This window comes from Elephas maximus, chromosome 4, assembly GCF_024166365.1.
Source record: "Elephas maximus indicus isolate mEleMax1 chromosome 4, mEleMax1 primary haplotype, whole genome shotgun sequence".
NCBI lineage: Eukaryota > Metazoa > Chordata > Mammalia > Proboscidea > Elephantidae > Elephas > Elephas maximus.
The window spans coordinates 82,763,465-82,785,862 of record NC_064822.1 but is presented as its reverse complement, the minus strand read 5'-3'; the positions used below and the strand labels follow the sequence as shown (position 1 = coordinate 82,785,862).

The 22,398-nt window shown below is 36.6% G+C and overlaps 1 protein-coding gene across 18 annotated transcripts in view; it reads left to right on the top strand.

The window, feature by feature from the left end:
* The window catches only part of SOX5 (SRY-box transcription factor 5), a 1,155,824-nt gene that overhangs the window by 558,284 nt on the left and 575,142 nt on the right, over positions 1-22,398 (top strand). For 2 of the 18 annotated variants that reach the window (XM_049885157.1, XM_049885154.1), the window contains exon 3: positions 4,462-4,563. The exons of 13 other annotated variants lie outside the window; for them this stretch is intronic. The gene's annotated coding sequence lies outside the window, so the exon portion shown is untranslated. Of the gene's footprint in view, positions 1-588; positions 637-4,461; positions 4,564-22,398 lie in introns of all 18 variants that reach the window. 3 more of the 18 variants (XM_049885158.1, XM_049885156.1, XM_049885155.1) reach the window with 2 other exon arrangements.

Here is a 22,398-nt window from a genome sequence, read left to right as displayed (position 1 = left end):
TAGTATCTATGTGGGACTTGTTCACCCCATGACCGCACACACATATGTTATAGCTAAACCATTAACAAAATATCGTTATGTGAAATTATAAAATAAATCCTTATTGAACATAATGATACTTGGAGTAACACATTGTGGGTAAGAACAAGGGCTCGAAAGTCAGATTGCCTGTCAAGCAACTCTGATGTTTCACTGATTAACTGTGACTTTGGACAAGTTAGTTTACCTCTGTATAATGGGCACAATAATAGTGCCTAACTTTTACGGCCGTTGTAAGCATTAACTGAGATCTTGCTCATGTAACACATAGCAGAGAGTTTCTGGCATGGAGTAACCCAGAGCCACCATACTGTATAGCTTTCACATGGCGTAAAGGTGCCCAAAGGTGTCTGGCTTCGAGATTTGAAAAGGTTGAACAGGGCTTGAAATTCACCCTTTGGTGCCCATGCTCTTGCTTGCTGGGCAAGGTCAGTCAAAAGGAGATTTTTTTTTTTTTTTTAACAACAGTACCAGGTAGAATAGTGGTGGTTCAATATGTCAGCTGTTTTTATTCTTGTCTAGATAAGAACACATCACCTTCTTTTTCAGGTGGCCTTTTTGGATTTTGTGTCAATCTGTTTTCCGTATAGGCATTATGTAAGTATGATGTTCACAGTATTCCTCTGGATAGTTAACAAGTCAATAAGGCGAATAAGTGATCATTTTTGTGCTCCTTTTAGCATGCTATTTTACAAAGCTTATCAATCAACAGAAAGATAGCTATGCTTAAGATTTAGCATTTATAGTAATTAAAATTTTTTTTTTTTTTTTTAAGGAAAAGTACATAGAGATGGGTTGGGGCTATCCATAACAGAACTACTATCAAATGACCTGAAAGGAAACAATTTGTACTTTTTGAGTTTCCACTGGAGTTATAGAATAAAATAGGAGGTAGAACACAAATAGAAACTGGCTGGTGAGGACCATTCTTTAAATTATAAATGGCAATTGCTAATAACTACCAAGTTATTGTAACTGGAAGGGTGGATGGATGTTTGAATTATTGAAATGTACCATATTTGTATTTTTCTTTCAATATTTTTCCTGATGTGTAATAGATTCTGAAGTATAATATATAGAGGGATATTTTTAAACTAAAATTTTCATTTAAAAAAAATGGCACGCATCAGGGCTTTAATTAAAAGATAGCGCAGGAGCGAAATAAGGAATCATAGGCCCTGGAGAGATACACAAAATATGAAATATCTATATTTTAAAGCTAGCACTAGAGAAAAAAACCAGGAGCCCTCCCATATTTTCAGTGATACTAAGAGAATTGAATGTGAATCTTCTCTACGGTGAGTGTCTCACTTAACCACTTTGCTGACTCTACCTCATCCTTCTGCCTCCTGAATCTACATACAAACCAGTTTTTTCTCTTTGGACTTGTCTTTTCTCTATATACCTCTTCCATTCAAAAATCACTTGAATGTATTAGGTTCGCAGTTTTATTAAGTTCAGACTTATACACACAGCCAACCTGGTGTAAAACCTCGGCGATGATGTTGGCTTCCTTTACCTTCTTGGCCACCACATCTGGTTTCTGAATCATACAGATTTTTTTTTCTCTCTCTAATCCATCTCTTCCTTGCCCATCTGAAATACCATACCCTCGTTTCTTCTCAGTTGAAATTCTGAAGTCACCTCAAAATTAGTTACACAGCTCCGTCTCTCTTCTTACACCCATCAACCACACTTAGGGGTAGCGCTTAAGAACCAGTAGCTGCACTGTGGCCCAGCCTAGATTTCCAGACCAATCTTGCCTCAGTCCCATATAAATAGTCTCATTAGAGACTAACTGGGCCACTAGTTATTCCCTGTTGTGGTCCACACACATTTTCTTTCCTTTTTTGTTCACATTTATTTGTTGCTTGTTCTTCCTCTACCCCTTTCCTAACCCCCAGCCAAAGGTAAACTATGTTTTCTACCTTTAAATCCTAATATACGTTGCACGAAGCCTTTCAGATGGGTCCTTAATAACTTCAATAAGTTATACTCAGTATGTTTGCTATAGTTTAGGAAATTTATACTATGGACTTGTAAATTAAAAGAAATCTTGTACCTATTCGTATATCTACAGCTCTTACACAGTGTCAGTGATTATAATCGTTCAATTGTCTGTCTTCCCAACAGACTGTAGACTTCATTAAGACATTTCCAATGTTGTTTGTATTGTACCATTGTCTGGTACAATGCCTGATAGATAGCATATGCTTCTCAAATACTGTAAAACCAATGTTGCAAATGGTAGGTGCTCAACACCTGTCTCTAGTTGCCATTGAGTTAGCTCTGACTCATAGCAATCCTATGTGTGTCAGAGTAGAACTGTACTCCATAGGGGTGTCGGTGACTGATTTTCAGGAGTAGATTGCCAGGCTTTTCTTTTGAAGTTCCTCTGGGTAGACTCAAACCCCCAACCTTTCAGGTATCAACCGAGCATGTTAGCTGTTTGCACCACTCAGGTATACCTTATTATAGGAAGGAGCTTCCTTAATTAGCTGTGTAATGTTTCATCTTACAGTAAATGTTGTAGTTATCTTCTGTCATCAAGTTGACTTCAACTCATGAGGATCCATGTGTTAGAGCAGAATGGCTAACAGGGTTTTCTTGGCTGCAGTCTTTATACAAGCAGGTCATTAGGCCTTTTCTGGGTGGGTTCGCACCACCAACCCTTTGGTTACCAGCTGAGTGCAAACCATTTGCACCACCCCAGGGCTCTCTTATAGTATAGAGAAAGGAAAATTTTAAATAAAAATTTTATTGTATAATCAGTTGAATAGATTCAAAAAATTCCTATCAGCCATTTGAATACAGAATGCAGTTTTAATTTTCGTAACATATGAAAATGTATATAGTCATTCAAACACTTAAGCAATTACAAGCAGTTCCTGAATTACAAATGAGTTTCATTCCTAAATCTGTCTTTAAGTTGAATTTGTATCTAAGTACAAACAGATAGGTATGTAGAAACAGGTACGGTTCGCATTTAATATCAGTCAAATGCCTGTCTCAGTATACAATATGTCGTGTCCCTTTCTATGCGTGAACACATTAAAGAAACACTTCCAGATACAGTAAAATATCTTTAATGTAATAATACAGTAAATAATAATGTTTTGATGCATGTTGCTGTGTAGCCTCCATTTGTTATTACAAACCATTGAATGTATCTTCTCCACAATTGAAGAGATACCTACAGGGCATATGTTACCCAAAATACTCAGAAGATTCTGTTCCGTGAAATATTTGAGACCAATTAGATACTTTACTGTATGCTCTGAACTAAAAAATCTACATTTTACCACCAGGGGCATTCCTGTTGGGTTTTGAACCCTCCTGGGCAAAGGCAGGGAGGGTTGGGGACTTGGGTAGCTTGGTGCTGCGGCCAGAGGGATAATTCCCCTATTTCTTCCTCACCATGCTTGTCAACCCCAGGTATCAACTATGAGGCCTCTGCCTTGGGGTGCAAGGGTCAAAGTGCCGCTCAGGTTGTGCTAAGATGAGCCTGGAGCCTGAGGGTGGGAAGAGGACACTTAAGGGAACCTAAGTCCAAAGCTTTCCAAGGACCCCTCTCGCCCCTTCCCGCCCACCAAGAAACCATATGGACATACAGAGGTTAGGAATCTTAAGACTGCCTCCTCCCACCTTTCCAACCGTCAAAAGGCCAAGAATCGCTGCAATAATAAAATCCCATACGTGTGAGGTCGTGGAAACAGGAGCCCAAAAGAGGTGCTGCGATGACCAGGCTGCACAGCACAGATAGCCTGGTGGAATGGGGTGGGGTGGAGCTGCGTCAGGGGATGCGGTGGAGGCCTGTGCCCAGCACCGTGTACTGAGCAGTCATGCTCGGGGAACACGTAGAGCGGGATGCTAGGCCACCACCTGCAGGCCTGCCATGCGGAGCAGAGCAGTGGGGCTGACCGACCAGCCATGGCAGGGTGCACCGTGTTGCAGGGGCTCGCTCGCCTGCCACCAGCGGCAGCCCAAGGACCTTCTGCCACACCTGTGCATGTGGGCAAAGTGCCGCAGTCGGTTGTGGGAATCGGCCTGAGCACGGAGTCAGTTTTTCCTGATAGGCTTTATGGGGTTGGCTTGTAGCTACTAAGATGGACGTTCATAACACAAATTATATTTTTAATATGATGAAATACTAGAAAGATCTCTCTCTCTTTTTTGATCAGTGCAGCTAACCATATTCAAAATACCTGGGAAGTTTGTTGCCGTTATTGTCTTTAATGATTACATCTTTATAAAATCATCAAAAAAAAAAAAAAATGAATTATACTCCTAATACTCAGTCATTTAGAATAGCTATGATCAAGAAGGAAGGAAATAATTTAAAAAGTATATCAATATAGGGTCGCTGTGAGTCGGAATCAACTCGAGAGCACTGAGTTTTGTTTTTTTTTTTTGGTTTATCAGTGGTGAGAGGAGAGGATAACCGGACGGGATCTTGGCAGCCCATGTATCTATGACCTGAATTAAAAAAAAAAAAAAAGCAAGATTTATATTTCTTTATTTCAGGTGAGGTATCTATATTTTCCTTGTGTTTTCCCTTCTCATTAACTGTACAAACCCATAGAAACAAGTCTCGGTGCAGCTTCAAATGCCCCCATTCCATTTAAATGGTATTTCCAATAAGGGCGCTGTTTCTTCCAAAGAATATTACATCTCACTAATTGTCCTACAAATCCCATTCTTAATTAAAATAAAAATCTTCATCGTAACAACTTTACTATATAGCTTGCAAAAGATGTGTTCTTTCTCGTTTGTGTGGAGGGTAGTGCTCTGGATACATCTTTTTTCCTTGTTCAAAATGGAGCAGCCCTGGTGAGAAAAATTTACAGCAATTGATTCTGTTTGTTTGTGGCTGCAGCCATAAAAACTCCCAAGCAAAACTAAATAGGGCTTATGGGGCACAGGCATGGTGGTTCACAGGCAAACAGTAAGTTTTATAATATTGTTAATGCTAGACAATAAGAGGGGGTATAATAGTTCCCATTTCATGATTTGTCTCTGTTTTGTACTAAATTGTACACTTTATCATGCATATGCTGGCTATAATGTGACATATTTTAATTCTGCATTTAGTCTCTGCTTTGTTACATGTGCAGAAAAATAGCAAGTCAGCTTCTCAGATGCTGCCTACCAGCCCTCTACCAACAACAACAAAAAATCAATACAAACTAAGCTTGAATAACAGTAATGGTGGGAAAATCTGTCCCAGGGTTCATTCTTTTTGCAGGGAGTTGGCAAACCCATAAGAATAGACTTTGTCATGTGCAAATATGGTGACCATAAATGGTGCTGGAGGTTTTTTCCATTGTCCTCTGAGTTTGCCATGAGAGAAAGCGAGTGAGAGAAAGAAAGACACGTTTGATAGAGTTGTGAAGAATGTTTGAATGGCTATTGGGTGTTGAGTATTGTCTTGCAGTGACCTCAATTCGGTACAGTAGAGACCCTTGAAAGCACTGTCTGAAGTCACAATACCACTATTCTCCTCCATTTAGTAAAAGGGATTAGTTAAAAGGGTGACGTTCCGTGCAGAGAGTTCCAAGTATTCCATGAAACAAAAGGCTCTGAAATGTTTTTGAAGTTATTTTTAATTGAGTTGAACTAATTTAATAAAGGTCCTAAGGAGGAAAAAAAAAAAAAATAAAGGAATGTGATTGTTTTATGATTCCTCACAGATGGAATGGACATTTATAGCATACTTTTCCTTTAGTGTTCCAGAGAACAGTAGCTCCATTTACAGCTACTGTTAGCAATTTAAAACTGCTCCAAAATGAAGTCTTTCAAGAAGTTGACAGCTTATAAATAAATCTGTCTGATAAAATTGAACATAAACTGCATCTGTGGTTAGTTTGCCAAAATTAATTCTACATTTAATTAGAGATAGCAGTCAAACATATTTAATAAAAAACAGTCTTGGAGAGTAAATCAAATGAAGTCAGATTTTAGCAGACGTTTTGCAGTTTTTTTTTTTTTTTTGCAAGGAGTGGTGAAATGACCTCACCTCTTCGGTTCCCAGTATATGGCAGAGTGAATTCTGTATAGTTATGGGGAAGCCAATGAGTTCACACTCTTGGGAAAGCTTTCTTACTGAGCTCAGGGTAAAGAGAGAAAAAGATCATTTTGTGATTTCTCTTGATTTCATCATTGGGTTTTACTTCGATGACATATGTACTATGTAAACTAACAAATTAATAAACATATTATTCTAATGATTTCAGAGACCAGGCTAAGGTAATCCTGATTTACATATATACAAGTACAGGGGGTGTCCTTAAAAAGAATTCTTTTTGGCTTCCATGGCAATCCTGTTTTTCTGTTTTTTGTTTTTAATGAACCATCATACGTTAGGTACAATGCCATTTCTTCCCCCACAAAAACTTCAAAAAATTAGCTTTTCTTATCAAATATTTGTACTCACACTGCATGATTTAAGCAATGTGGCATAGCTGTGGAGTCCTGGGGAAGAAGCAAAAGCACACAGATCAATCTAGAATGCAGCAAACAATATTCTGGAACAAAAATGACTTAGAGTTCAAAGGGCAAAGAAGCAGACCTTCAAACATTGAAGTTCCAACACACAGTCCATAGTCCTGTGTGAAGCCTGCAGACAGACAATAGAAATAGCATTAGTAACAAGAGCTTTCAGTATGGAGAAGAATTTTATGTGCGTGCACAAATGCATGCAAAAATTAAAGTCAATTAAGCCAAATTTTGATCTTTTAAAGAAGTGTGATGTTATTTTCTAGCAATATGGGAGAATTTCAGAAATATTGTGGGAGCTAACATTGTTATACTTAGTTAACATCAAATTTTAATGAAATATTTATTGAGCTCCTCCATGTTCTTAACATTGCCATCATGGATATGGCTAGTATATGCTAAATCTTTTTTATTCATCTGCATATTTTTGTCTCATGTAGGTATTGATACACCCCTGACTAAATTGTGCAGTCTTTCTTTTTTTTAGTTCTTTAAGTTCCATTTAGATATTTTGTCCTTTCTGAAAAGTATTTTTATTTTACACACATTAATTTACCCTTCCAGTAACCTTATCAAAATTTTGCTAAGATGTTTTAGAGTAACAGAAAGTAAAGGCAGTACGCCCTTATTCCTGAAGTTAAAACAATATATCATTGTTTTGAGTAACTTTATCAAAATTTTACTAAAATGTTTTAGGATAATAGAAAGTAAAGGCAGTACGCCCTTATTCCTGAAGTTAGAACAATGTATCATGGTTTAGAGGTTTGCTATGTAATCCTTACTTTGCTTATACACTGGGGTGGGCTGGGGGGAAAGCCATAACAAGTGTGTACAACACAGAAATTCTATTTACAAGTCAGTTTTTGTTCTGCCTGAATATAATTACATTCTTTATTTAAAAAAAAAAAAATTAGGTGGACTTAAATTAAAAAAAAAATTAATATTAATTCATTATAGTCATTTAATCATTTATTAAAATTCAGGCCAGCTATAGGCTATACCTAGAATAAAGGTATTTCAAAAGTATTAAAAATCTAGATATCAGAAAGGAAGAGTTGACTAGCTCAAGCATCCAGTGATATCTAAGTCATTCAATAAGATATCCCAAAGGACTGGATGAATTTATATATTGGACCCAAAGAAACAATAATTTTAATCAATGGTTTAGGATTAGGTTTAGAACTTTTTTTTTTTTTTTAATTTTATTGTGCTTTAGGTGAAAGTTTACAGCTCGCATTAGTTTCTCATTCAAAAATTTATACACATATTGCTTTGTAACATTGTTTGCAATCCCCACAATATGACAGCACTCTCCCCCTTTCTGTCCTGGGTTCCCTGTGTCCATTCATACAATTCCTATCCCTTCCTGCCTTCTCTTCTTGCTTTTGGGTAGGAATTGCCCATTTAGTCTCCTATACTTGATTGAACTAAGAAGCATTATTCCTCATGTGTGTTGTTGTTTGTTTCATAGGCCTGTCTAATCTTTTTCTGAAAAGTGGGCTTTGGAAGTGGTTTTAGTTCTGCATTAACAGAGTGTCTGGTGGCCATAGTCTCAGGAATTCGTCCAGTCTCTGTCAGACCAGTAAGTCTGGTCTTTTTACGTGAATTTGGATTTTGTTGTACGTTTTCCCCCCACTCTCTCTGGGACTTTTTGTTGTGATCCTTGTGAGAGCGGTCGGTGGTGTGACCCGGGCACCGGCTAGTTCTTCTGGGCTCAGGCTGGTGGAGGCTCTGGTTCATGTGGTCTTTTAGTTCTTTGGGCTAATATTTTTCTTGTGTCTTTGGATTTCTTCATTGCTCCAGATGGGATGGGACCAATAGATGTATCTTAGATAAGTGCATTCAAGCTTTTAAGACCCTAGACGCTACTCATCAAAGTAGGATGTAGAACATTTTCTTCGAACTATATGTCCCCCAAGACTGTGGTCCCCAGCCCCCAGCCCCAGCATCTCAGTCCCTCAGGGTGTTTTGTATCTGTCTAGGAAATTTTTGTGCCTTTGCTTTGCTCAAATTGTGCTGCTTCCCCTATATTGTGTGTTGTCTCTCCCTTTACCAAAGTTGACACTTGTCTATCTAGTTAGTTATTTCCCCTCCCTCTTTCTCTCCATTCTTATAACTATCAAAGAATGTTTCTTTCTGTGTGTAAGCCTTTTCTTGAGTTCTTATAATAGTGGTCTCATGCAATATTTGTCTTTTTGTGAGTGACTTATTTCATTCAGCATAATGCCTTCCAGAGCCATCCATGTTGTGAGATGTTACACGGGTTCATCATTGTTCTTTATCTTTGCATAGTATTCCGTTGTGTTTATGTATCATAATTTGTTTATCCATCCGTGTGTTGATGGATGGGGATTTAGGTTGTTTCCATCTTTTGGCTATTGTGAATAGTGCTACAATGATTATAGTTATGCATATGTCTATTTGTGTGATGGCTCTTATTTCTCTAGGGTATATTCTTAGGAGTAGAATTGCTATATCGTATGGTATTTCTACTTTTAGCTTTTTAAAATTTGTGTTCTCGTGCCATTACAGGATTAGGATGTTATTGATACAACTTTGTGGATAAACTCCAAATGAATGTCCCTCTCATTTAGTAAAATTTAATCAAACATCCTCCTTAATTTAGAAATTGTGTAAAAGTATATTTCTTATTCTTATGTAATCCATTGTTACAGGTCCTTAAAAGAAAATATTTTGCAAAATTTCATTAAGAATTTTGTCACCATTTATAAAATGAGTAACTTCAGAAATATGGGCTAACAGTTAGATGGTTCCTAGTGGTCTTTGGTAAAGAAGCCCTTTTAGCAACTGATCTTATCTTGGGTAAGTCACTTAATCTTGCTAGCCCAAGGTTTCTTCATCTTTAAAATGGAAGTATTAACTAAATAAATTCTAAGGCAGATACCTGATCTTTAGTTCTATGATTAGAACAGTTTTATCTATTCTACTTTTTCTCTTAATTTCAAACAAATGCTATGCCTTTTTATCGCTTTGGGTGACTTCATGAGGTGACATAGAGCATAGCAGAACTATTAGACAGTGGAGACACAATTTGGACTACAGTTGTAGTTTTGCTGTATCATCAGGTATAAAAGATTAATGGAAAAGTAGATGGTTGGTGCTCTCAAGACACTGGTGCAGAGGCTCTATGTCATGGTAACAATATTTCTATATAAAATTCTATATCGATAGTAAAACTTGTCATCTTTTCATTGCTGTGGAGGTTGAGAGGTTTGTTTAAAAAATGTCTAAATATGTGCTAATAAAAGATATATATTCTTGAAATACTGAATACATTTAAAAAAAATCCTTGTAGTTTTATGAAACTAATATCTTGAATATATAGGGTGGGGCCTTACAAAGAAGACAAAGAAAATTGCTGTCAAGCATCAATGCCTTCACCTTACTTCAGGTTCTTACCGTCTGTCACTGTGTCCCCCAGCATTCTTCTATGTAGACTCTTTGTCTCCTTTCCCTTGTTATCGATCCAGTTATCTCATTGACGATGCCAGTTATCTTTTAAAAACACAAATCTGATTATGTCATTCCCCTGAATGGAAACCTTTAATGGCTCTTAATTGCCCACAGGATAAAGTCTAAACTACTAAGTCGGGCAAACAAGACCCTTATCTATCTAACCCCAACACATTTTGCTAGCTTCCACCTTATGCAGTTGCTTACCTTTGTCCAGGATGCCTACCCTTCCATTCAGCATCTCTAAAACTATGGCTCATCTTTGAAAAGCCAAAATAAATGTATTTTCTGTCGGCCTCTACTTTGCTTAGACAAAGAGTCATATCCTCCTATTTGTAAAGGCTGTGTTATAAAACCTACTACATTGAATTGGAGAAAAAAATGAAGTTGTCATTGATTTCATTCTGCTTTGATCAGTGATCAATGTCTAAGGAAGGGAGCAGTCAACAAATAAAACAATGTATTGTATCAGGTCAATCTGCTGCAGAAGACCTGTTTAACGTTTTAAAAAACAAAGATGTCACTTTGATAACTAAGGCGCACCTGGCCCAAGCAAGGCATATCTTTTCAGTTGCCTCACATGCATGCAAAAGCTGGAAATGAAAAAGGAAGACAGAAGAACTGATGCATTCGAACTGTAGTGTTGACAAAAAATAGTGAATATACTGTGGACTCGTAGAAGAACGAACAAATCAGTCTTAGAAGAAATACAACCAGAATGCTCCTTAGAAGTGAGGATGGAGATGCTTCAGCATACTTAACTTCGGACGTGTCATCAGGAAAGACCAAAGTATAGAAAAGGACATAACGGTTTGTAAAAGAGAGGGCCAGCAAAAATGAGGGAAACCCTCAATTTTTTTTTTCTCAATAAGATGGATTGACACAATAGCCTCAACAATGGGCTCAAACATACCAACCGTAGTAAAGATGGTGTTTCATTCTGTTATACATAAGGTCGCCATGAGTAGGAGATCACTGCAAGGCAATTAACTACAACAACATTGAATTGTGATTTTTCTCTCTCTCCCTCCTTCCACAGCTAGTGTGCTTTGTTACCTTATTTATTTATTTATTTTTTAATATGCATCATCAAGCATAACATATATGTTTAAGAATAAATAAATGCAAGCTAACTCCCTAGGGGCAGTAAATGTAACTGATGGATGAGAGTTATTTTTCTGCCATGTGTTTATGGAAGTCTTTTCACCTATGTACATATTATAAATATAAAATTTATTCCATTTTCTAAATTCTAATAATATTTTCATGGATTGTGATTAAGTGAAAATAATGTTGCAATTCTCTATAGTTTTTGGTGATATTTAAATATTCCTAAATTATTTTTAAGCGTTTTCAAAGCTTATGTCTTTGATGTAACATTGAGAATTTCTATGGGTATGTTGTTAAGATTTTAAACTGCCATTTTAAAGCCAAAACTGGTATTTCAGACCAGAAGTGTATAAAATGAAAATACCTTTCCAGGAGAAGTACCACCTTATATAAATTAGTAATTTCTTTTAATTGCTTCAAATGTTTCAGTCTCATGTGGATTTTTGAAGTTGTTTGCAGCTTTGATGTTTTATTAATTATTTTCAAGGTGGCTTTCTTTCCAGAGTGAAGCATACATATTGATTTTGTATATGATGAAGTCTGAAATTTCTATCTTGGCACTGATACTTCTTGCAATCAGATCTAGAAAGGGTTTGATCGTTTTTAAGCAACTTTCCAACATTTAACTGCTGGCTGCCAAAGTTCAATTTAGATAAGTGAAGGGGAAGAGTTTAGAAATTTCACACATTAAATGTGTGATGGGAAAAACCCAATATAATGTATTAAAGATGCAGCCTTTGGAAGGAAAACATGGAGTATCATAAGAATTGTATGCCAGTCTCCAAAGGTTTTCAGTCAGGTTTGGTTCAGAAAAGCCCTTCAGTGTGTTGGAAGCAGATCTTGGAAGGGGCTGTGTGGTGTGTCGGGGAAAGCACCAGAGTAAGTCTTGGTTACACATAGTCTGTAAAATCGACTTGGGTAGCATGACAAAAATTGGTCTGTGTAGTTTGCCACTGCCAATCTTCATGATTGATACAGATTGTTGGAGCCATATCTATCATATGGTGCTCCATATTGATTGTTAAAATCTGTAAAAATGAATTATTTGGAGTGTATTTTTTCATATCATCGGGTAATTTTTCCTGTGTCAAACAGTTTAAAAACATTTGACCTTTGCTCTCAATTCTCAGTTGATACCATGACTGCAAGAAAACTATATCTCCATTCACTAGACTTGGATAATGATTTGAAATCTGATTCCTAAAAAAAAATACATTAACAAATAGCTTCACATTTGAAGTCATTGTATAGAAGATTCTTAGCAAGTCAGTTGTTTCTATTTTTAGATGCTTTATTTTTAAAATTGCCATCTAGACATTAAGAAATGGAATTAGAAGTTCCATGCTAAATAAACTCTATTACAAGAGCTTTCAGTCTTAACCAACCATTACAAAAATGGCAAGACGTATCGTTGGCCCTTTTTTAGTTCTGGTACTAGTCCTATTTAGCCAGAAAATAGAAATGCAACCAACACGAACAGACTTTTCCAAACTGAAACAATTCTGCATGTTTTGCAAGGGGCAAGTGATACAGAAGAGTTTCCTTTAAATTACCTATAATGTCAGGATCACTATAAAGTAAGCAACCAGAATGCTGGATGGTACTTTTGGAAAGAACCCACATAAGAATGAAAACAGATGGTATTATCATTCTATCCCAAGCACTATGTGGATATTTTTGGTCAGAGTCTGATTGAAGTTTCTGAAATTATTAAGGGGATAGATAATAGAGAATAAGAAAATGAGAGCACAGAGGGCTTGCCAAGTCTTTAATGCTCACTTAAACAAAACTGCCTGCAGGTTCAACAAACCCTGCCTGGGTTTTGTGGGTTTTCAAGGTCCCTCTTCAGAAATGTTGTTTTGGGTGATGGTCAGCATTTTAATTAAAGGAATATCAAACTATATGTTTAGAAAGATAATAATAAGCTAGATGCCACACATGTTGGAAAAGGGCTATAAGGAGGGGGGGAGCACTCCCTCCTTCTACGAGCTGGATTTAAATTAAACCGATGGAGGAAAATAGTTACAACAATTTTCATTTTTGACTTCAAGCACTCTTCCTCCCCAATTTCCCCCTTCTTGTTGTTAGTTGCCATCGAATCATAGGTCCCAGTGTGTGCAGACTAGAATGGTTTTTAAGGCTGTGACCTTTCGGAAGCAGATCACCAGACCTTCTCCTGAGACACTTCTGGGTGGGTTAGAACCATGAACATTTCAGCTAGAAGTCAGGAGCTTAACCACTTAACCTTTTGTGCCGTAAGTGGACTCCTTCCCTGCCTTACACCCCACCTAATTATTAACTATCTGTATTTCTTCCTCTTCAGTTTCTAAGTTCATTTCTTTTGCTTTGCTAAAAAAGAAATTTATGAAGGGAAGCACCATCTTTCTTTGTGTGCAGGTATCTATACATATGGGAGTGTTTCTTTTGTATCGCTTTACATATTAGTGTAATTTTACTTTGGCCCCCTTGGCTCCTTTGAAAAATAGTCATGAATTAAACAGCTAGTCAAAGCCAAACAAACGAATTTCAAGCTGTAAAATGCAGTGATTACTTTCAGTTTGATTCCAGCTGAGGAACATTCAGACTTTGGGTTTGCTTCTTTCAACCTTGGTTTTTTAAATTTTTTTTTGTGGTTCAACCATGACTTTTAAAGTATAATTTTTTAAATTAATATAATAAAAAGTTTCTCTAGTTTAGATGAGCTGCTTTGCATTATGGCTCCACCCCCATATGTCTGCCTGCAGCTTTAAGTGACCACCATGAAAACTAATTTTTTCTTCATTCCTCCTATAGTCCGGTTGACTCAGATCATAGCCTGCTGGTGTGCAAAGATAGACTTGTTGGCTACTGATGTCCTTGTTTCTCAAAAGAAGAGACTGAAAAATATATTGTTAACTTTCCATTTACGACTAACACAGTATAAAATTAGGAAAACCTTCAGGCTGTGTTTTTAAATGCCACTGACTATTAATGAAACGAAGTAAATGGCAAATTTGTGTTTGGAGAGTAGAAAAGCAGAGCAATCCAAAGGGTAGAAACCAGATTTCCTAGGTCCTGCAATAAAGTCAGTTAAGACTTCTGCGTGAGACACGGAACTTTTGATGGAGATGTGATGAAAGCTTGAGATAAATGTTGAAACCAAATTCAAAAAAAGTCATTTGAAAGGCTTTGGGATTTTCTTTCTTTCACATGTACAAGTTTTGTTCACATGAAAGAAAGTAAGACTTCTTAAATTGAATATTCAGCATTTTTTTGGTAACGTACAGAAATAAACATTGAGCCTGACACCAGGTTTGTGTGGGAGTAAGGTAAATTTGGGCTAAATGACTGATGTACTGTTTGGGTATAAACATTATATTCCATATTGCAACTGTCTGTCACTCCTCTTGTCATTAATCAAATAGGTACTAAAATGTACAGCAATGTTTAACCGTATTTAATGTACTTAGTTTTCATAATCATTGCTGGTAGCTATCCAGGTACAGGTGGTAGCTATTTTTATTTATTTATTTATTTATCTGAGTTAAGATTGTGAGATCATTCCTGTCTTTGTATAGAATTAGATTCTGAGTATACAGTTTGATCTGAGTTTTTGAATTTCGTATTATTTGTTCTGTACTGGCAAGACAAAATTACAAATTATTATGGACATTACTGAAGTGTTGAGGGAGGAGGAAATAAATGTATTTAATTCTTTTTGTGCACTGATGGTAGATCAGACACATCTATCTAGCGATACTCCAATTTGGAAGTATCTATAAATTTAGAAGTAAAAAGTGAATTTGAAAAAAAAAAGTGGAAACAATGTGGCACCATCGAACTTAGTCTGTACCTTGTCTACATTGAACTTTGATAGAAACAAAGATAAATATATTTTGATTATTGATTAACAATTATTCGGTATCTTTATAGTAAATAATAGTGTACAATTTCCAGTGAACCAATTTTACTTTAACTCTCACCAATTTAACACTTAAGGTTGTTTTTAAAGGGAAAATAATAACTCTTAATTTTTCATGCTGACATTATTTTAATTGGCTCACTTTTTAAAAGGCATGCTAAAAAGGACCAAGTAGAAAAATAAAATAAAATGTTTGAACGGCAAGGATAAATCATCTGATATAAATTTCTACTTTTTCTATGTGCAAGTTCATTCCTTTGTATATTCTCTAAGAAACAGCCAAAAACTGGAAGTAAGAGGAAAGTAGAGGAGCAATCTTAGTGGTAGACAGATAGACAGACAGACAGACAGAGACAGGTAGATAAAATTGTCTTTTCTTTCTGCATGATTTTGCACAATTGCTTAAATTCGTTGCACAATATTCCTTTTATTTTTCCCCTTAGGAGATATTAGAAATGTGTAATTGGAGCACTTGATAGGTAAAAGGTTTAAATTTGAATCACTATTGAAAATTTCTGGTTTCTCATACAGATGTTTGTTTGAAAATGATAGATGGTCCTTCAGGGACCGTGAAGTGTTTTCATGGATTCTCATGCCTGCTTGGCAGTTTTATTGAAAACGGCTGTAAATCAGGAAAGAAAGCTGCAAATACATTTCATGTCATCTTTAGAGCAGCAGTAAGTTATTGTCCCAGAAAATGAAGAGGACGCTTTTACAGAAGGTAGTATGATAAGGTGTTGAAATGATGGTAGTGGAGGAGAGAAGGGGAAGCATATTCCCTGAGAAGTATCCCCAGCAGTTACTCTAGTTACCATATAATGGAGGAGGGTTATGAACAATAAAAATTAAAATCAAGATTGTCCATGGGGCCTAAAATTTAAATTGGCAGAATCTTTTTTTTCCCCCTTTGATTGTTGTTCTTTTACAAGATGTTCATTGACTAGCAAATTGAATTTGAGCTCATATACTGTAGGAACCAGGTGAACTCTCCTTCTCCAAAGGCATCTGTTGTTTGCTTCTTCCAGAATAAATATTATAATTCTTGATGAACAACAGCTGGAAGGCTTGCATGTGGTTGCATTCCTCATGGGTTCACAGGATGAAATCACTGCTGCACTGCAGACAATTTCAAATGGAGAAGAAATTGTATTCCATCATAAGACGTCAGAAACAAGTCTTCTTTAAAAAATTTTTTCAAATACATTTTCCATTTTTAACTCCCCATTAAGTGTGAATTTTCTAGTAGTGAATGAGTTGGAAAACCTATGTTCTACACCAACATTCTGTCTAATTTATCTGTGCCTTTTTTTTTTTTTTTTAGTTACCTAAGCTTTTTTTTTTTTTTTTTTTTAATTCCTCTACTTGTTCTTCATGTGAAGAGGATTTTAAGAAACTAACATAGAGGAAGCACCAAAAGACCAGGTTGACAGTGCAGTCAAAATAGAAGAAATTTGATCATTTTACTCCTGAGTAATATTTTTTAAAGTAGCTTTTAAGATATATGCATCTCTTTATTCTTTAATGTTTTAATTTATTTTACTCTTAGGGTGAGACATAGGTTTTCTCCATTACTAGCACATGGAAAAGTTGGTAAGATGGTTCTAATGGACAGAACTCTGGGCTGGAAGTGAGTAGCTATGGCCACATGCTGCCACTAAGGAGCACTGGGGACATGGTCAAGGACTACCATCTAGCAGCGTATACTTCCTCTTTGTATAAAACGAGTGGTTTGATTGGATGATTACTTTTCTCAAATATGTGAGCCTATGATGATTCCTAAACCTGTCTCAAGTTTCTTGATAGTTCTTGCCAACACTGACCTCATACCTTTCTGAATGGTCATTATGGGTATTATCTGTTCTACAAATTGTGGTAGTTAATTACATATAAGGATACACTTTATCAGGTATCTGTTACATGGAAATATGGTTTCATCTTTTAGGAGCACATATTTTAATATTACTCCATGTCTCATAAAGCTAATTCTTACCTTGCCAATGAAGTGTGTATGCATCTCAAGAACAACTTTGCTCTCTCTGTTTCTTTTTCCTATTCTCCTCTTAACACATCACAAAATAGTTGTCACAACTATTTGAAGTATTGACAAATTTGTCAAATTTAGTTGCAACTTATTTAGAACCCATACATACTGTGCTTGATTCAGAACCATAGAAATAGAATATAGCAATCATTTTTTTAGTAAAGAGCATTTGAATGAGAATTGGGAAACTTAAATTCTGGTTCACACTTTGACCTTAACTAGCTATGTGCCTTTGGACAGAACACTTTGTCCCTCAGTTTACTCATCTCTAAAATGAGGAAGAGGGACCAAGTAATGTCTATGATTTCATTCAACTTTCAATTTCTGGAATTTTGTTTCTGCCGATGCTATCATGGAAGTCATAAACAACTTTGCTTAGCATTTGTGAAGCAGCCTATCCTTCCTCAAACCATTTTTACTCGTTCTTTGATTGATTCATTCAACATATATTTATTGAACACTAATTATGAGACAAGCACTATGATTCAGAAAGCACAAGGTTTGAATCCACTCATTAATTAAACTTGGGTAAATCTTTTCACCTTCTTGAGCCATCTGCATAATGGAGATAGCAACAGCTGCCTTACAAAGTTGGTATGAAGATTGAATAAGGCAACGCAGTCAATTATTTAGCCCAGTACTTGCCAGATAGAGTAGGATTAATATTATTATTAGCACTATCAATATGTAAAACATTTAAACTATTAATTGGGGTCATATTTAATGGTCTGCACACACAAAAAAATTTTTTTTTTACACAGTACAGTATAAATATAACATAAAATTATATGAGTGTAATAGATTCAAAATTTCATACGTAGTTTTATGTTAGGCAAGTTACTTCCTGTCTTTAGGAAACTTGGGACAGAAGTACCTGTCTCCTATTGTACTTGGGATCAAATGAGTTTAAAAATGAAACAGTGTACAGAAACCTTCCTGCAGAATGTTTGGCATATAAGGTTCAGGCAAGTTTGTTCTAGGCAAAGCTAATTTATGGTAACTAGAACTAACGTAGTTTTGTTTTATGCAAAATTAATCTATGAAGGTCAGAAGAGTGATTACCTTTGGTAGAGAAATGACTGGCAAGGGGCGTGAATAAACTACCTGGGGTGATGGGAATATGTTGTACCTTAGTCTAAGTATGATTACGTAGGTGAATACATAGGTAAAAATTCTATATACTTTTTTTTTCTGAATGTAAATTATGCCTAAAAATATTTACTATCTTCCATCAACAAAAATACTGGATTGTGCGTTTATAAATAGAAAAAAAATAATGATAATATTAATATTTTTCTAATGCCATGGTGAAAATATTATTCCCATGTAATACAATTTTTTTTTTTAATCAATAATACATAAAAATGAAAAAGTGTCCAGTGGTTCCAGGAACACTGTGGTATCTGAAAGTAGTTGGAGGAACACTCAGTGGTTCTATGTATTTCATCACCCAATTGTTTCAATTTGGCACACCGTATTTTAGGATATTTATAGCCTGCCTAGTTCTTCAATCTACTCTTTTCCCTGGTGCAAACAAAACCTTACGCTGTAGAGTATTATTTTTACTAGGGCTTGGTCAAAAAGGCCTGATCAGTCCTATTGCTACTTTCTTCATGTATTTTTATGAGAAGGGGACTAGCTTATGATGTATTCCAATCAAGTTTTACTTAGATTTGGGTCTGTAGGAAGGGCCAGAACTGGCGGGGGAGGGAGAGGAAGGGACAGCATAAATATATACATACATTGTGTGAGAATAAAGAAAGGCATCTTTTGTTAGGACTGGTCACAGAAGAAGTTTCTGCTTGCTCTGCTCAAGATAGTCTGAGAAGATTAGCAGAGTTGCAGCTAAGTCAGGACAAAGACTGGCTGTGTGAGAGGGATCAGTGTGTTTGCTCAGTGGAGCTCTCTCTCTCTAGTTGTTGACAGATTTAACTGGTGTAATGTTGGGCCTGGCTAGCTCCTCCCTGTGATTGTCAAGAGGCAATAGTTGCAGTAGTAAATGGCCATGTGGAGTATACCATGAATTCCCTATTTGTGTAGTAGCTGTGTAGCTTGGGGTGGGGGTTTAATATTGAATGGACTCCAGATTGTCTAAATTGCAATCACAGTGTTTATTTAAATAGCCTATGGGGACCATTAAAGCATTTTAACTTTTGCTCCTATGTTGCTCATGTTATGAAATCTTGAGGCTCATTGGGGAGAAAAGAAAAATCCAGCCTTGTAAAAGCATTAGGATGCTAAAAGTTCTCCCTGCTGCCAAAAATGCTTCAAGAGTTTTAGTTCTCTGAATTAACATGTAATGTGATGGATGGGATCTTGCTGAGGTCTCTAACTAGGGGATTTTCCTTGGGCAGATACTCGAATCTGTCACTGTGTAATCACTGTTATCTCAGCTCGGGAAATACTCCCAATGTTGGATCTCCACTTGTAATGTTAAAGTCTGTCCTGCGCGCCGTAATTTTTATAATGCTGTAACTTTAAAAGTATGTAAGACTATTTTAATCACATGGTTGCTGTGCAACTATTAAACCTTTAACTTTAGACAAAGAAAAGCTATTTCTTTTACCGTAATAACTGAGCCAGGGCAATGGTGAAACCTTAGTTTGGTATGCAATGTCATGAACTTGAGATGCAAAGGAAGTGAGTGTACCTATTTCTAAGGTAGAGCTTTTGAATATAAAGAATGACTGGTTTCCATGTGCTGATTTAAAACAATAAAATTAAAAACACTTCACAAATTATTGTCACTTAAATCATTAACAGGAATTTTCTTCATTTGGGTCCCTTTTCTGGGAAGACTTTGCCTTTATTTTATTTTTTAACGCTATAAGTCTGGAGTGGAGTCCCTTGGGGGCACAAATGGTTAATGCACTTGGCTGCTAACCGAAAGGTTGGAGGTTTGAGTCCACCTAGAGGCACCTAGGAAGAAAGGCCTGACAATCTACATCTGAAAAATCAGCCATTGAAAATCTGTGAAACACAGTTCTACTCTCAGACACGTGGGGTAGCCATGAGTCAGAGCTGACTCTACGGTATTTTTTTTTTTTTTAGTCTGGAGTACCATTTGACAATGCTAAATACTTGAGGTTCCAACTCTGGGTAAGAGGACAAGGTGTGATTTATTAGACTAGGTCAGGGCATTCCCAAGGCACCCTAAAGCGAGTCCTTCTTTTTATCCTTTTGCCTTGTGTATATAGTGATGATAAAAACGCCTATTGATCTCTGAAATAAACTGGGAGTCAGTGTCCTGATATATGTAAAACGCTTTGGCCTTTCTTGAAATATACAGTAAGTGTGGTTTTGATGAGAGAATTGAATAAATCAGCCAAGCTGTTATTGTTGTTAGTTGCCGTTGAGTCAATTCCAACTCATGGTAACCCCATGTTTCTCTATAGGGTTTTCAAGGCTGTGACCTTTTGGAAGTAGGTTGCCAGTTAAGTGCCCAGCTGCTAACCCGTCAAGTGCCCTGTTGCTGACCCAAAGGTCAGCGATTCTGGCCCACCAGCCACTCCATGGGAAAATGTGGCAGTCTGCTTCTGTAAGATTACAGCCTTGGAAATCCTGTGAGGCAGTTCTGCTCTGTCCCACAGTGTCGCTATGAGTCAAAATCTACTCAAAGGGAATGTTTTTTTTCGGGTTTTCTTCTAAGGTACCTCTGGGTTGTTTTGATCTACCAGCCTTTTGGTTAGTAGTCAAACACTTAACTGTACCACCCAGGAACTCTAAATCAGGACAAAAAAAAAAAAGAAGTGCCTTTGAGTCAATTCGGACTAAGTGACGCTATAAACCAAAAAACCAAACCCGTTGCCTTCGAGTCGGTTCCGACTTATAGTGACCCTACAGGACAGAGTAGAACTGCCCCCATAGAGATTCCAAGGAGCGCCTGGTGGATTCAAACCGCCAACCGTTTAGTTAGCAGCGGTAACACTTAACCACTGCACCACCAGGGTTTCCAGTGATGCTATAGGATAGAGTGAAACTGCCCCAAAGGGTTTCCAAGGAGCAGCTGGTGAATTCAAACTGCTGACATCATGGCTAGTAGCCGAACTCTTAACCACTGTGCAACCAGGGCTCCAAAATCAGAAATAGCAGCTATTAAAAATGAATAACCTTCATTCTGAAGCGGGGCAGTGTCCATTTAAGTAGAGGCACACCATATGCAAACAAAGGTACCTTTTCCATCACAAGTTTTCTAAAATACCCCTTTTCTTTATCATCACAAGGCATTTTATAGACTAATTACTTCCAAGTATGTCATAGGAGTGGATTTTTTTCTAATATTCTTTACATCGGTCTTTATTCTGTATTAGAACTAAAAGTTGCAGATTTTAGTTTTAAAAAAATTACAAAAAAAGAATTTGATCCAATGTTCTAGATTTTTGTGAACCAAATCTTAAGCATTTCCCACTATCACGCTGTATACCTACCTCTCATCTTTAATTCTTTTTCCAGGACACGTTGATGATTAAAGTCCATCAGTTTTAGAGAAGCCTCACTTAATGTGCTAATTTCCCTTCCCTTATCACCGTTTAAGTTTCTTCCAGAATTGATTGTTGGTGCTTATTTACTTTCAGTCTCAGTTTCACCTTCTTGCTTTTCATCTGTCTGCTCTTCCTCCCTCCCTTATTTCTTTCTTTTGTGATTGCTGAAATATTGTGAGCTATCCAAAAAAAAAAAAAAAAGGCAAGTTATAGAATAGGAATTAAAGATAGTTAAAGCCCTTGCACACTCTATAAAATTGATGATCAATGTCAGAATAATGAGTTGATCATGCATTTCCTTTTATTAACAGGTAATGGTAAAGTTAGAAGAGTTTCAGCTTGTGTCTACTAAATAATAATATCAATGTTTCTTTTATCTGATAGCCTTCAAATTTCTAGGAATATTCTTTCTAGGACTACCATCCTATGGAAGGGGTATTTTAATGTAACATAATGTTGAAAGGCACTGGCGTTTGGGACTACAAGAGAATCTGTATGGCAATTATTTTTTCTGGGGCAAACCCTTGGTACTAATGCTTTTCATGGTTATTTTGACTATATTACATTTTGCTGAGCCTCGGGATTGCTTTTGGAAGGTTGAGAAGTATCCAGGGAGGCGCCTGCCACTTTGATTATTCATGCCCAGCTCTTTATTTTTATTTGAGACATAAAATAAAAACACACCCTGGCTTCTGCTCAGACTCAACTGGCGTTCATTTTAAAAACAAACCCCAAACTGACCAAATGGCAGCAATACAAGTTTTTCTGTGAGTGAGTCATCTTTCATGTCAATCAGAGTTCATTTATGGAAGCACTAAATTCTGGTGCTGGCCAGGCTACCTTTAGACAAATTAAAA